This window comes from Pelophylax lessonae (genome assembly GCF_965119305.1).
Source record: "Pelophylax lessonae genome assembly, chromosome: 5".
Lineage (NCBI taxonomy): Eukaryota > Metazoa > Chordata > Amphibia > Anura > Ranidae > Pelophylax > Pelophylax lessonae.
Genome location: NC_138772.1, coordinates 224,385,892 through 224,402,755, shown reverse-complemented (window position 1 = coordinate 224,402,755; position 16,864 = coordinate 224,385,892).

The window sequence follows — 16,864 nt, the reverse complement described above, 5'->3', positions numbered from 1 at the left end:
ATCGTGTGTATTTAGGGCTGGCAACTCACCTGGATGTCAGATTGGGAGTAGTGGCTAGTTCCAAGTTGCCACTGCATCCCAGTAAAACTGAATGAGACGGCTTGTACACAGATGCAAAGAACACCTGTGTATCTTGTGCAGGCAGAATACAGCCAGGTGCAGATGTGTGCAGGTTTTGGTCCCCAATTGCACACTGTCTGCACTTCCAGGAACCGCAAATATATGGACGTTAAATTGAAAGCAGTAGCAGTTTTCATGCAGCCACTGTGTCCCAATTAACATGAATGGGACTGCCTGCAAGCAGATGCATGGAACACCTGCGCGCCCTATGCTTGCAAAACGGGACCCTCACACGGGTGCATGATAAAATTCCCAACATATTTAAAATGAATACAGCAATTTGCTTCTACATTCATGCTCCAGATAGCAACTTAAAAATTATTTTCAACGTTTCAAGTTCTAAGCCAGCAGCATTATAAAATGCACTGCCTCCATCTAAAAAGACAAACCATTATCAAAAAACAAAATCATAACATTAGAAAAAAAACTAGACAGCACAGAAGAACTCTAACAGTAAAACTAGTGCAATATAGTAGATATTTTCTCTTTACATGATGGAGGTGTGACAATATAGGGAACATCGGTGGGGATAGTCCTAAAGCCAGTGATTAGGGAAGATCAATGAACAGTGTTTCCTGGCAAAATCACTGATTTTTCATTCACCAAAATCATTACAAGATTAAATTAATAAATAAAAAAAAAACGGTATTGAATTCTATACATGACCAATATAAAAAAAAAAGAAAAATTACCAGTACTTGACAGGTAAGTTAAGTTAGTATCTTAAAAAAGTAATCACTGAATCTGTCATGTAGATTGTTTCAGGTATTCCTTATTGCCAAATGACAATGGCTTTGTGAGGTAAACAAAAATAAATTAAAAAGTAAAAAGAGTGCACTCAAGTTTTTTTTCTATTTTTCCCCCCTTATTTTTGGTGCATTTTATTGTTACTTGACTTGACTTGATATAATGATAAAATATACTGTACCAAGGATAAAAAAAAAAAAAAAAAAAAGAAAAATTATGTAATGTTACTTTACATTTTTCAAGCTGTCAATTAAATATATTATTCCTGTAGTCATAAAAAACCTCACATAATACCGAAGTACAATAAAAAAAAAAAAAAGAAAAAACACAGGGCTGTTTGACATATTTGTTACATACCAAATGATCACATGTAGGGTTGAGCGGACACCTAGATGTCCGTGTTCGACGGGTTCGGCCGAACTTTAAAAAAAAGTCCGGGTCCGTGTCCCGGACTTTTACCGAACTTTTCCCGGACACCGAACCCCATTGAAGTCAATGGGGACCCGAACTTTAAGGCACTAAAATGGCTCTAAAACACCAAAGGAAAGGGCTAGAGTGCTGCAAATGGCAGCAAAACGTAATTAAGAGCATGGCAAGTGCTCTGCAAACAAATGTGGATAGGGAAATAACTTAAAACAACAAAAAAAAAACAGAAAAATAAAACAATGTTCTTCTTCATCTCTGAAGGACGAGGCCCATATGGAGTAGGAGGGAGGTTGAGGTGGTGGTGGATGTGGCGGTGACATAGGCATGCGCACAGGGTGTGCCGGGTGTGCCTGGGCACACCCTAATCACCTAGGGCACATAGCATTGCCAGTGAGGAGATGGGAAAGATCTCCCTCGGACCTGCTCTGCTCTATTTCTCTTTGCCTACAGGTACATGGCCCCAATACATTACTCTCCCTGCTGGCAAACACATGCATGTGTATTTCAACTTTGGGGTGCACACCTTAATGCAATAGGCTGCGCACACCTATGGGCGGTGTAGGTGGAAGCGGCGGTGGAGGAGGACCAGGGCCGGATTAAGAGCATCATGGGCTTGGTGCTGAGGATTTTGAAGGGCCTTAAGGGCCGTGCCTTGCCATGCACCCAGAGGAGGAAGGGTGCAGCCATGCATGCCTAATTCAACATGGGATGCTGTCTCTGAAGCCCATAAACACATCCATGCATCGGCAACTGTCCCTCCTTGTCCGGCCTTCGCGCTGTGTGGGGAGGTTCTGAGGGTGCTGCCTGGGGAAGCGAGCATAGAAGCCAGACTTCTGTGTTTACAAGTGACAGAAGAGCGGTAACAGTGAATATGGCCAACCCGGGGCCTATATAAAAGGTAGGGGCCTGGAGCTGCAGCTCCAATAGCCCCTACGTTAATCTGGCCCTGAGGAGGAGAACGAGGTAGCCAACACTGCTTCTTTTCACAAATTTTAAATGAGGGTACACCCCAAAAGAGTGAGAAAGAGCAAAAATGGAACAATAGGTGGGTAAGGTCGGTATCCATTGCTATTCTGCATAAGGTACGGAAAAGTCCCGTGGGATCCATGCCTGGTTCATTTTAATGAACGTGAGCTTGTCCACATTGTCTCTGGACAGGCGGCTGCGCTTGTCTGTTATAACGCCCCCAGCCGTGCTAAATACCCGTTCAGATAATACACTGGCTGCAGGGCACGCCAGCACCTCCAAGGCGTAAAGGGCAAGCTCAGGCCATGTGCCCAATTTGGAGACCCAGAAGTTGAAGGGGGCAGACCCCTCATTCACTACATGTAGACGTGTGCACACATACTGCTCCACCATGTTGGTAAAATGCTGCCTCCTGCTAAGACGTTCCATCTGAGCTGCTGGTGCTGCTGTTTGTTGTGGCGTGCTGACAAAGCTTTTCCACATTTCGGCCATGCTAACCCTGCCTTCTGAGGTGCTGGCGGTGCCCTGGTTGCGTTGGCGACCTCCTCCTCCTCTGCCTTGTGCTTCCACTGCGGCCCCGCTGTCAGATGGGAATGCCAGCAGCATGGCGTCTACCAGCGTGCGCTTGTACTCGCGCATCTTGCGATCGCGCTCCAGTGAGTGAATTAAGGACGGTACGTTGTCCTTGTAACGGGGATCCAGCAGCGTGGCCACCCAGTAATCAGCACAAGTTAGAATGTGGGCAACTCGGCGGTCGTTGTGGAGACACTGCAGCATGTAATCGCTCATGTGTGCCAGGCTGCCCAGAGGCAACGAAAGGCTGTCCTCTGTGGGAGGTGTATCGTCCGTGTCCTCTGTATCCCCCCAGCCACGCACCAGTGATGGCCATGAGCTGGCCTGGGTGCCACCCTGCTGTGAACATGGTTCCATCTCCTCCTCCAGCTCCTCCTCCTCCTCATCCTCCTCATCCTCCAGAACTGTGCCCCTGCTGGACAATTGTGTCCCTGGCGTTTGTGTGTGCAGGAACCCACCCTCAGAGCCCCTTGCGAATGACTGCCCTGAAAGCCTTGGAAATGTTACCTCTTCATCCTCCTCCTCCTCCTCATCCTGTGCCACATCCTCTTCCATCATCGCCCAAATTGTTTTTTCAAGGAGGCATAGAAGTGGGATAGTTAAGCTGAGAACGGCGTCATTGCCACTGGCCATGTTGGTGGAGTACTCAAAACAGCGCAACAAGGCACACAGGTCTCGCATTGGAGGCCCAGTTATTGGTGGTGAAGTGGTGCTGTTCCGCAGAGCGACTCACGCGTGTGTGTTGCAGCTGAAACCCCACTATGGCCTGCTGCTGCTCGCACAGTCTTTCCAGCATGTGCAAGGTGGAGTTCCACCTTGTGGGCACGTCACATATGAGGCGGTGAGCGAGAAGGCCGAAGTTACGCTGCAGCGCTGCAAGGCGAGCAGCAGCAGGGTGAGAACGCCGAAAGTGCGCACAAACGGCCCGCACTTTCTGCAGCAGCTCTGACATATCGGGGTAGTTTTTAAGGAACCTCTGCACCACCAAATTCAGCACATGCGCCAGGCAAGGGATGTGCGTCAAACCGGCTAGGCCCAGAGCTGCTATGAGATTTCGCCCAGGCCGGGCTTGAGGCTCGCTGGCAGCAACCACTCATTTGTCTGCTGTTCCATGCTCCTCCACAACTCCTGCGCGGTGTGTGGTTTGTCCCCCAAACAGGCAAGTTGTAAAACTGCCTGCTGTCGTTTACCCCTGGCCGTGCTGAAGTTGGTGGTGAAGGTGTTACGCTGTCCGGATGAGGAGGCGGTAGAGGATGAGGAAGCGGAGTAGGAGGAGTTAGGAACAGGAGGCAAACTGAAGCGCCCTGCAATCCTCGGTGGTGGAAGGACATGCGCCAAATTGCTATCCGCCTCAGGCCCATCCGCCACTGCATTTACCCAGTGTGCCGTTAGGGAGATATAACGCCCCTGACCGTGCTTACTGGTCCACGTATCGGTAGTTAGGTGGACCTTGGCACAGATGGCGTTGCGCAGTGCACACCTGATTTTTTCCCCCACTTGGTTGTGCAGGGAAGGGATGGCTTGCCTGGAAAAGTAGTGGCGGCTGGGCATGACGTACTGTGGGACAGCCACCGACATAAGGTTTTTAAAACTGTGCGTCTCCACCAGACGGAATGACAGCATTTCAAAGGCCAATAATTTTGAAATGCTGGCATTCAGGGCCAGGGATCGCGGGTGGGTAGAGGGGTACTTCCTCTTCCTCTCAAGTGTTTGGGAGATGGAAAGCTGAACGCTTCCACGGGACATTGTGGAGATGGTTGTTGGTGACCCAGGTGGTGGTCTTGCTGACAGATCGTCTGTTTGCGGGGTGGCAGGTGCCGGTATCACTACAGATGTGGCTGGAGCGGCCGAGACTGCAGCAGAAGAGGAAGCAGGATGAGCCAGAGACGTTTCTTGGTTTTGAAGGTGGGTACTCCACTGCAGCTCGTGCTTTGCACTTAGATGCCTGATCATGCAGGTTGTGCTCAGGTTGAGAAGGTTTATGCCTTGCTTCAAGCTCTGATTGCACAGGGTGCAAACCACTCGTGTCCTGTCATCAGCACATTTTCTAAAGAACTTCCATGCTAGAGAACTCCGTTGAGCTGACTTTGGTGCGCTCGTTCCCTTGCTGCGTTGGGCAGTAGCGGGCGTAGTGTCTAGGGCACGGCCGCTCCGCTTCTGCACCCTGCTCCCTCTTCTGCTGTGCTGGTGGCTCTGTGCGACCACCGCCTCTTCCTCCAAACTACTCAGGTCACCTGCATGACGTTCATTCCATGTGGGGTCGAGGACCTCATCGTCCTCCACATCATCTTCCACCCAGTCTTCACCCCTGCCCTCCTTGTCGGTCTCCACAATGCTGAACGCCGCAGCAGTTGGCACCTGCGTTTCGTCATCATCGGAGACGTGCTGCGATGATCCTTGCATGTACTCATCTTGAGAAATAAGTGGTTGGGCATCGCTGCACTCAATCTCTTCCACTTCTGGGGCAGGGCTAGGTGGATGGCCCTGGGAAACCCTGCTGACAGAGTCATCAAAAAGAAGAAGAGACTGCTGTATGGCTTGGGGCTCAGACTGCTTGCCTGATTGCCTGAGGGGGTGAGGTGAAAGACGGTTGGACATCGGCTGCAGGTGCCAACTGTGACCTTTCTGCAGTAGACTGGGTGGGAGACAATGTGAAGGAACTGGAGGCACTGTCAGCAGCAAACCAATCTACTATCGCCTCCACTTGTTCTGGCCTCATCACTTCTAGGGGCGTATGATGCCCTACCAAATACTGATGCAGGTTCTGTCGCCTACTCACACTTGAGGAAGGTGTTTCACTTGTGCGTGTAGCTGGCACAGATCGACCACGTCCTCTCCTTGCAACAGGAGCTCTACCAGCAGCACCACGACCCAGGCCACGGCCCTTATTTGACGGTCTCCTCATATTTCTGTAATTTAAGATCTTGCCCTAGAAAGGTTTTTATTGAATAGCGGAATAGGAAATATGATCCAAAAAAGTGTATGTATCTCGCACGTACAAAACCACACTAGGCCCCAATTACTATTGTTTCTACCCCTAAAAGGATGGTTGAGCAGTAGGAGGAGGAGTATGGAACAGGCAGCACCCTCAAATCTTCAGAAGTATGAGATGAACCCCAAAAACTTGGAAAGGTGGATCTCACACGTACCGACACAGACTATCACGCAATTTAATTGATCCCCAAAGGTTTTAATTGAATAGCGGAATAGAAAATATGATCAAAAAGAAAGTGTATGTATCTCACACGTACACCACCACACTAGGCCCCAATTACTATTGTTTGTACCCCTAAAAGGATGGTTGAGCAGTAGGAGGAGGAGTATGGAACAGGCAGCACCCTCAAATCTTCAGAAGTATGAGATGAACCCCAAAAACTTGGAAAGGTGGATCTCACATGTACCGACACAGACTATCACGCAATTTAATTGATCCCCAAAGGTTTTAATTGAATAGCGGAATAGAAAATATGATCAAAAAGAAAGTGTATGTATCTCACATGTACACCACCACACTAGGCCCCAATTACTATTGTTTGTACCCCTAAAAGGATGGTTGAGGAGTAGGAGGAGGAGTATGGAACAGGCAGCACCCTCAAATCTTCAGAAGTATGAGATGAACCCCAAAAACTTGGAAAGGTGGATCTCACACGTACCGACACAGACTATCACGCAATTTAATTGATCCCCAAAGGTTTTAATTGAATAGCGGAATAGAAAATATGATCAAAAAGAAAGTGTATGTATCTCACACGTACACCACCACACTAGGCCCCAATTACTATTGTTTGTACCCCTAAAAGGATGGTTGAGCAGTAGGAGGAGGAGTATGGAACAGGCAGCACCCTCAAATCTTCAGAAGTATGAGATGAACCCCAAAAACTTGGAAAGGTGGATCTCACACGTACCGACACAGACTATCACGCAATTTAATTGATCCCCAAAGGTTTTAATTGAATAGCGGAATAGAAAATATGATCAAAAAGAAAGTGTATGTATCTCACACGTACACCACCACACTAGGCCCCAATTACTATTGTTTGTACCCCTAAAAGGATGGTTGAGCAGTAGGAGGAGGAGTATGGAACAGGCAGCACCCTCAAATCTTCAGAAGTATGAGATGAACCCCAAAAACTTGGAAAGGTGGATCTCACACGTACCGACACAGACTATCACGCAATTTAATTGATCCCCAAAGGATTTAATTGAATAGCGGAATAGAAAATATGATCAAAAAGAAAGTGTATGTATCTCACACGTACACCACCACACTAGGCCCCAATTACTATTGTTTGTACCCCTAAAAGGATGGTTGAGCAATAGGAGGAGGAGTATGGAACAGGCAGCACCCTCAAATCTTCAGAAGTATGAGATGAACCCCAAAAACTTGGAAAGGTGGATCTCACATGTACCGACACAGACTATCACGCAATTTAATTGATCCCCAAAGGATTTAATTGAATAGCGGAATAGAAAATATGATCAAAAAGAAAGTGTATGTATCTCACACGTACACCACCACACTAGGCCCCAATTACTATTGTTTGTACCCCTAAAAGGATGGTTGAGCAGTAGGAGGAGGAGTATGGAACAGGCAGCACCATCAAATCTTCAGAAGTATGAGATGAACCCCAAAAACTTGGAAAGGTGGATCTCACACGTACCGACACAGACTATCACGCAATTTAATTGATCCCCAAAGGTTTTAATTGAATAGCGGAATAGAAAATATGATCAAAAAGAAAGTGTATGTATCTCACACGTACACCACCACACTAGGCCCCAATTACTATTGTTTGTACCCCTAAAAGGATGGTTGAGCAGTAGGAGGAGGAGTATGGAACAGGCAGCACCCTCAAATCTTCAGAAGTATGAGATGAACCCCAAAAACTTGGAAAGGTGGATCTCACACGTACCGACACAGACTACTATCACGCAATTTAATTGATCCCCAAAGGATTTAATTGAATAGCGGAATAGAAAATATGATCAAAAAGAAAGTGTATGTATCTCACACGTACACCACCACACTAGGCCCCAATTACTATTGTTTGTACCCCTAAAAGGATGGTTGAGCAGTAGGAGGAGGAGTATGGAACAGGCAGCACCCTCAAATCTTCAGAAGTATGAGATGAACCCCAAAAACTTGGAAAGGTGGATCTCACACGTACCGACACAGACTACTATCACGCAATTTAATTGATCCCCAAAGGATTTAATTGAATAGCGGAATAGAAAATATGATCAAAAAGAAAGTGTATGTATCTCACACGTACACCACCACACTAGCCCCAATTACTATTGTTTGTACCCCTAAAAGGATGGTTGAACAGTAGGAGGAGGAGTATGGAACAGGCAGCACCCTCAAATGTTCAGAAGTATGAGATTGTGTTCACTGTACCCCACAAAGATTGTGTTCACTGCACCCCACAAAGATTGTGTTCACTGCACCTCAAAAAGGATTTTGTTCACTGCACCCCACAAAGATTGAGTTCACTGCACCCTAAAAGGATTTTGTTCACTGCACCCCAAAAAGATTGTGTTCACTGTACCCCCCAAAGATTGTGTTCACTGCACCCCACAAAGATTCTGTTCCCTGTACCCCACAAAGATTGTGTTCACTGCACCCCACAAAGGATTTTGTTCACTGCACCCCAAAAAGATTGTGTTCACTGCACCCCAAAAAGGATGTTGTTCACTGCACCCCAAAAAGGATTTTGTTCACTGCACCCCAAAAAGATTGTGTTCACTGCACCCCACAAAGATTGTGTTCACTGCACCCCACAAAGGATTTTGTTCACTGCACCCCAAAAAGATTGTGTTCACTGTACCCCCCAAAGATTGTGTTCACTGCACCCCACAAAGGATTTTGTTCACTGCACCCCAAAAAGATTGTGTTCACTGTACCCCCCAAAGATTGTGTTCACTGCACCCCACAAAGATTCTGTTCACTGTACCCCACAAAGATTGTGTTCACTGCACCCCACAAAGGATTTTGTTCACTGCACTCCAAAAAGATTGTGTTCACTGCACCCCAAAAAGGATGTTGTTCACTGCACCCCAAAAAGGATTTTGTTCACTGCACCCCAAAAAGATTGTGTTCACTGCACCCCACAAAGGATTTTGTTCACTGCACCCCAAAAAGATTGTGTTCACTGTACCCCCCAAAGATTGTGTTCACTGCACCCCACAAAGGATTTTGTTCACTGCACCCCAAAAAGATTGTGTTCACTGTACCCCCCAAAGATTGTGTTCACTGCACCCCACAAAGATTCTGTTCACTGTACCCCACACAGATTGTGTTCACTGCACCCCACAAAGGATTTTGTTCACTGCACCCCAAAAAGATTGTGTTCACTGCACCCCAAAAAGGATTTTGTTCACTGCACCCCAAAAAGGATTTTGTTCACTGCACCCCAAAAAGATTGTGTTCACTGCACCCCACAAAGATTGTGTTCACTGCACCCCACAAAGGATTTTGTTCACTGCACCCCAAAAATATTGTGTTCACTGCACCCCACAAAGATTGTGTTCACTGCACCCCAAAAAGGATTTTGTTCACTGCACCCCAAAAAGATTGTGTTCACTGCACCCCACAAAGATTGTGTTCACTGCACCCCACAAAGATTATGTTCACTGTACCCCACAAAGATTGTGTTCACTGCACCCTAAAAGGATTTTGTTCACTGCACCCCAAAAAGGATGTTGTTCACTCACTGCACCCCAAAAAGGATTTTGTTCACTGCACCCCAAAAAGGATGTTGTTCACTGCACCCCAAAAAGGATTTTGTTCACTTCACCCCAAAAAGATTGTGTTCACTGCACCCCACAAAGATTGTGTTCACTGCACCCCACAAAGGATTTTGTTCACTGCACCCCAAAAAGATTTTGTTCACTGCACCCCAAAAAGGATGTTGTTCACTGCACCCCAAAAAGATTGTGTTCACTGCACCCCACAAAGATTGTGTTCACTGCACCCCACAAAGGATTTTGTTCACTGCACCCCAAAAAGATTGTGTTCACTGCACCCCAAAAAGGATGTTGTTCACTGCACCCCAAAAAGGATTTTGTTCACTGCACCCCAAAAAGATTTTGTTCACTGCACCCCAAAAAGGACATTGTTCACTCCACCCCAAAAAGATTGTGTTCACTGCAGCCCAAAAAGATTGTGTTCACTGCAGCTCACACACAGAAAAATGGATGTGGATCACTGACACCTGCCTATCTCCTATCCCACACCACACAGCAATATCGATTGTAGTTTGTAGAACACAGTTTCCCTAAAATTCAGCAGCAGCAGCCTCTCCCTAACAGGATTGAGAAGAGATCGTAGATCAGGATTGAGTGCAGAGTCACCCCACCCCCCACACAGCAATATCGATTGTACTTTGTAGAAGACACTGACCCTATAATTCAGCAGACTCTATCCCTAAAATGCCTACAACTCGCCCTGCCTAAACACTCCGACCTGTCCCTCAATTCTATCCGGACACAAATGGTTTTTTCCTGCCTGTCTTTCCCTAATCAGCAGCCAGCACGTTGATGTGTGCTCTGTCCCTGATCTAAGCAGCAGAATGAAGACGCTGCGGCTGCCTGGAACTTATAAAGACTTGGTCACATGCTTCAGACGGCCAATCACAGCTACTGAGACATTTGCAGGCATGGCTGGGATGGCTTAAGGCACACCAGTTAAACGATTGTTGATTGGCTGTTGAAAGCCCGCCATGAAAAGAGCGCCAAAGCATGCAAAACCCGGAAATAAAACGACCGAACACGGATTTTTACCCGAACATACAGTAAAGTGTCCGTGTCCGTGTTCGGGTACAAAAAATCCAATTATTCGGTACGAACACGAATAATACAGTCTGTGTTCGCTCAACACTAATCACATGTTATTTGAGATGTAACAATGCACAACAAAGGGATTTCACACCCTGTCTGTTTACAAATATGCAAGCAGATCAAACAAGGGAATGCAAATCACAAAAAAAAAACTGATCATTAGGTTATTTTATTTAAAAATGATAGTAATTTCATCTTTTTTTTTTTTTTTTTTTACTCTAATGCTCTTTGTCAGTATGGTGAAATTTTGTAAAATTTCAATAAAGCAAAAGCTGTCAATTTTGCTTATCCCTCTCAGTTATACAGAAAACAGGTATTGCTCATCACAATGAGTTCCAGCACATTGTGAAGGGATGCTTCTAGGAATAACAGTGACTACTAGGTGGTGCCTATAGACTTTTGCTATTAGTTGGAACCTGGGCCTTATAGCTATGTTATTGCAAGATATCTTAGAGAGACAGTGGGAGAGACATTTTTACACAGCATAGTTTAACTCTCTCTGTGTGTGTAAATGATTTAACAATTGACATCATTGTTTTCTATTTGTATTAAACTTAATATGAGGCACAGCCTTTCTAATATGTTGCATATATGTTCCAGCAATCCATGGGTCCATGGGTCAAAACCATTAGTATTTATGCCTGTGTTTGTGTCTCATTATGCTTAATTTTTTTATGCGTGATGTATTCTGCATCATTCGGATCAAGAACATTTTTTGTTTTTATGGTACATTAAAGTTCCATAAGTGCCTCTTCTTTATATCCTTCTCATGAGACTTTCGTACTAATGGCCAAGTCTTTTAAAGATGTAGCAATTCTCTTTGGCACTAGAAAAGTATACATAACTCATATTTAATTAATACAAGAAATATATTGTTACCTCTTTTCATAACCTGGCAAATGAAAATGGATAGAGCCTGCTATATCCTTGTAAAGCTTAAGCTGTTTCACACAGATAGCTATGCATTGTCAAGGTTTTCAAGTTATTAACTCAATTCATGTAAGTATAATACATTTATGGAAATCTATGGCTGTAAGTGGATGAAGGACTCAGATGGACACTTAAAAAGCAGAAAGAGCAAAAGGTTAGCTAAGCAAATTTTCTTCTAAAGTTTATTTAAGTCTGATTTTTTTATGCATTTTTCTTTGCTCATTAGTTAGTTTATACATCGTGGTACATGTCATTCTGTAAATTCACAAAAGACCCCACAATAAAAATGATTGCCACTACTATTTTGTTAAGAATAAAATCCCCTCCAGCTGAAGAAGGATATTAGAATTTTTTTTTGCATATTCCTGATTTTCCATGTTCTGAAAAAAATTAAAACTTGAATTACCAATTATCTTTGTACAACTGATTTCTGAATGGAAGTGTCTGCCTTTATTGCTTACCAATTTTGGTGCTGCTATGAGAAAAACTACTGTATCTTCACCCCTTGGGCTAAAGAGGAGCTTCAGGGTCCATTCACACTGTTGGGCCATGGTAATACTCACATTAGCAAGCGCATTACATGCATTAGTGCAATGGGGGGGCCACTGATTTTGAATGGCACCCCAAAACATGCATAAAACATATGTGTGCTGCAGTGCAATGTATGGTAATGATGATTGGCCATTTTTTGTGCCTTCTAGGGCATTAGCAACTCTTGTGAAGTAGCATAAATTAAAGCACAACACAACAGAACATAAAGGTGTAAATAGGCCCTTAACCACTTGCCGACCGCCGCACGACTATCTACGTCGGCGGTCAGCCCCTCACAGGCAAACTAACGTAGGGCTACATTGCTTGCTTGTGAGGGTCTAGGGAGCGAGCGCGCGCTGCCGGAGGCGCGCTCCCGCGTGGTCACGGACCCCCCCGCACGTGTGACCAGCGGACCCGATGTCCGCCGGCCACTCGGCGATCGGCGGGGGAGAGGGAGAATGTCAGGCAGCTTGTGTAAACAAGCCACCTGTCATTCTCCTCGCTGTAAAGACACTGATCACATGGATCTACTATGTGTCCTTACAGCTCAAGCCACAGCCAATCACAGTAGAAAGCACGCCCCTAGGGACACACACAGCCCCTCCCTCCCAAATAAAGTTAACCCCTTCACTACCAGTGTATTTTTACAGTAACAGTGCATATATACAGCACTGATTACTGTAGAAATGTCACTGGTAACCCCAAAAGTGTCAAAAATGTCAGTCAAGGGTCCGATCTGTCCGCCGCAATGTCGCAGTACCGCAAAAAAATCGCAGATCGCCGCCATTACGCGTTAAAAAAAAAACAACAAAAATGACAAAAATCTTTCCCTTTGTTAGTAAACGCGATAACTTTTGCGCAAACCAATCAAAATACGCTTTTTGCGATTTTTTTTACCAAACATATGTAGCATAAAACAAATTGGCCGAAAATGTTAAAAAATTTTGATTTTTACATTTTTTTTGGGGGGAATTTCATATAAAAAAATGTGAAAAATATTGCTATTTTTGCAAAATTGAGGCTCTTTTTTTGTTTATAGCGCGTGATCAAAAAATCGCACAGGTGATCAAATACCACCAAAAGAAAGCTCTGTTTGTGGGAAAAAAAGGACGCCAAATTCGTTTAGGTACAGCGTCGCGCGACCGCGCAATTGTCCGTTAAAGTCACGCAGTGCCGAATCGCAAAGTACCCCCTGGTCGGAATGGGGGTAAAATCTTCCGGGGCTTAAGTGGTTAAAGTAGCTTACCAAAATTAAATTCCTGTTCAGTGAGTGCTTTTAATATGATTAATAGCTAGTTTCATACTTCTGAGAAAATCAGTGAGATAATTAAAGAAGAAGAAAAGTATATTTCTGCTGGGAATTCCTAAAACATTCATAGTCCAAGGCAGCAACAATTAGTTTTTTTTTTTTTACCTTTTTAGAAAACCACAGCAGTTTTAGATTGAATTGAAAAAGCAACTTTTAAAAAAATTAAATTAGAAAAGTATTTTACCCTGGCTTAAGACCCACAAGTGTTTTCTTTTTTTTGTATATTATACTGTATTAATAATCCTTTATTTTGAATAAATTACAGACCGCACCATAATTTTTACAACTCACAATATGGACGAGGCAGATTATCTAAGTGACAGAATTGTCATCATTCAACAGGGCAGGTTAAAATGTCATGGTTCTCCATCATCTATTAAAGAGAAGTATACACAACGTTATGAGCTGACTCTTACAAAACAGGTAAGTTTTTATTTTATTTATTTATTTATTTATTTTTTTAAGTTTTTATGTATATTTTAGGTAAAACATAGAATTATCTGTCTGTAGTATCCTCATACATCCTGAAAAGGCATGGAAACTACAGTATCACTTTTATATTGACTCACCGATAATAATGATAACAAGAGACAAACAATGTTTTTACCAATGGATAATTGCAATCTAGTAACTACAGTCAGCATGTACAGTATGTAAGAATTATTCTAGGCCACACCAAGCTGAAGCAAAAACAAAAAAAAAAAAAAAAAAAGAAAACCAGCAACAATCACATTATGATATATTTAATTTTTGTATTTCTGGGCTTCATTTACTTTTTTAACCACTTTACGAGCACCCACCGTAGGTATACGTCGGTCACGCGCAGGCAGCTATGGGGCGAACGCGCGCCACCGGCGATGCGTTCCTGCCCCCGCTCGTCAGCGGGGAAGCCGATGCATGGGGCAGGTGGCTCCGATTGCTGCCTGACACCCACGATCATTCCTCGCTGAGAGAGAAGAACAGTCAGCTGTTGTAAACACAGCTGACCATTCTTCTCCCTGGAATGATCACAGAGCTTATGTGATCCTTCTACATAGGAACACAGGTCTCTGTGATCATTTCACGAGCTATGCCCCCCACAGTTAGAAACACGCCCCTAGGTACATATTTAACCCCTTAATCACCCACAGTGTTAACCCCTGCCCTGCCAGTGTCATTATTACAGTAACAGTGCATATTTTTAGCACTGATTACTGTAGTAATGTCAATGGTCCCCCCAAAAGTGTAAAAAATGTCTGTCAGGGGTCCGATCTGTTCGCCGCAATGTCACAGTCCCGCAAAAAAATTGCAGATCGCTGCCATTACTAGTAAAAAAAAAAAAAAAAAAAAACAATAAAAATTACATAAATCTTTCGTGTAGTTAGTAGACACGATAACTTTTTCGCAAACCAATCAAAATACGCTTATTTTGATTTTCTTTAACAAAAATATGTAGCAGAAAACAAATTGGCCTACAATGTTAGAAAATTTTGATTTTTACATTTTTTTTGGGGAATGTTACATAGCAGAATGTGGAAAATATTGTTTTTTTCCAGAATTGTCGTTCTTTTTTTGTTTATAGCGCAGAAAATAAAAATCGCACAGGTGATCAAATACCACCAAAAGAAAGCTCTATTTGTAGGGAAAGAAAGGACATCAATTTTATTAAGGTACAGCATCGCACGACTGCACAATTGTCCGTTAAAGTAGCGCAGTCCAGAAGAGCAAAATATTGCCTGGTCATTAAGGGGGCAAATCCTTCCGGTCCAGAAGTGGATAAAATTTCATTTTCTGTTGAGGCCCAAATTTAAAGAATGCAAATGAGTTAACTAACAAGCCAGGATACAAACAAGGCATCAGCAAGTTAACATTAGGTAATGGATATTTGCTTATGTAGCAACTACTTCTTTGAAATAAGAGATCCATATTATTGAGAAGTGCTCTAGACCAGAGGTTCTTTAACTTTTTATTCTTAGGACCTACTTGAGAAATGGGGTCCCAAAAGAAGAATTTTTACCTAAATGTCAGAAAAGCCATGCAAAGACAAAAAGCAATGGCAGTATAATAAAACGACAACATTAATACAAATCGTAAATACTGCTTCTCTGTATTTTAAATATATCATGGGGGGGCACAAGAACTGCGCATAGGAACCATTGCAGAACATCACCTAACAGGTAATATGATTCAAGCTAGCTACCCACAGCTTCTGGCTAATTCTTTCTAAAGTGACTTACCTTTCTTACCTTTAAAACACTGCTTTTAAGCTGTCTGCCTTGCTATTGCAGAATGTCTAAGGTTTGCTGTCTGCCAGGTTTAGCTTGCTATATTTAAGACATTTAATACTAAGAGCTTCTCTTTAAAAATACAAAAATTGCAGGCAGTCTTCTCCATTTTGCATGCTTTAGTAAAGCCAAGAGAAAAGAAATGTTAGCTGTATTGTCTTTTAGTAGTAGACATGTCCAACTAGTTTAACATCCATACCTCACTCTCTTGGATATAGCTCATGTAAAGAACTGTTGATTGTATTTCATATTTTATTTTTCCTGGGTTTGGCTGGCGTATAAAGAACACCAACCGTCACCAAAAACTTAGAGTGAAAACTCATCAGATAATAGGACCTCACTGCATAAAGAGGTCAATATATGTGTTTATCCATATAAAAGAAATGTAGAGGCACCTGAGCTCCTTCCACCACTTCCAGTCAGCAAGTGTTGTAGATACTCTCTAATTCAAGAAATAAAAAGAGAGCTGCAATGGTTTAATATAATTGGTACAATTTATTTAAAATCATGCAGCAATGAATTAAAAATAAGCCAGCTCACAATGAATGCTGTCAGTAAATCCTACCTGACAGTGTGTAATGTCAGTCTGCTAACTGTCCTCCAGGAGTATGTTTTAGTTAAAGTGTTTCTCACATCTCTAAATGTATTTATTTTTTTCAAATGGTGGGGGGGGGGGGTCTGTATTTATATAGACCCTATGGACCCCCTCCAAAGATCTCCAGGAGGGTAGGAGCCAAGTCTCTTGGTTGTACCTCTGAGGAGAAAGGGTGCAGGCTGTATCAGGTGGTTTGAGGAAGTTCCTTTTTTTCAAACCTCCTTGTGATTAGAGCTACCAGTCAAGTATAATTTCTACATATGAAGTTCTTCAATCCTGCATATTATTGCTGCAGACTTCAACTATCCTATTATTCCCCAAGGACACATTTTACAAATTACTGTGTGCTTTTTCCTTCTTAATCAAACTATACCAGTTGACATTTTATGGGTCCCAGTTATTTTTAAGTTGCAAGACGATCTATACAGTTTTTCTCAAGTTTAGACAGTACAGAATATTAGTAAACATGGTTTCTGGTTATGTTATGAAAATTTGTAGATTTGTTGCATGAACTCATGGAGAGGTTTGAAATATTTTAAATCACTCAAATGTTTCTGAGGAAGG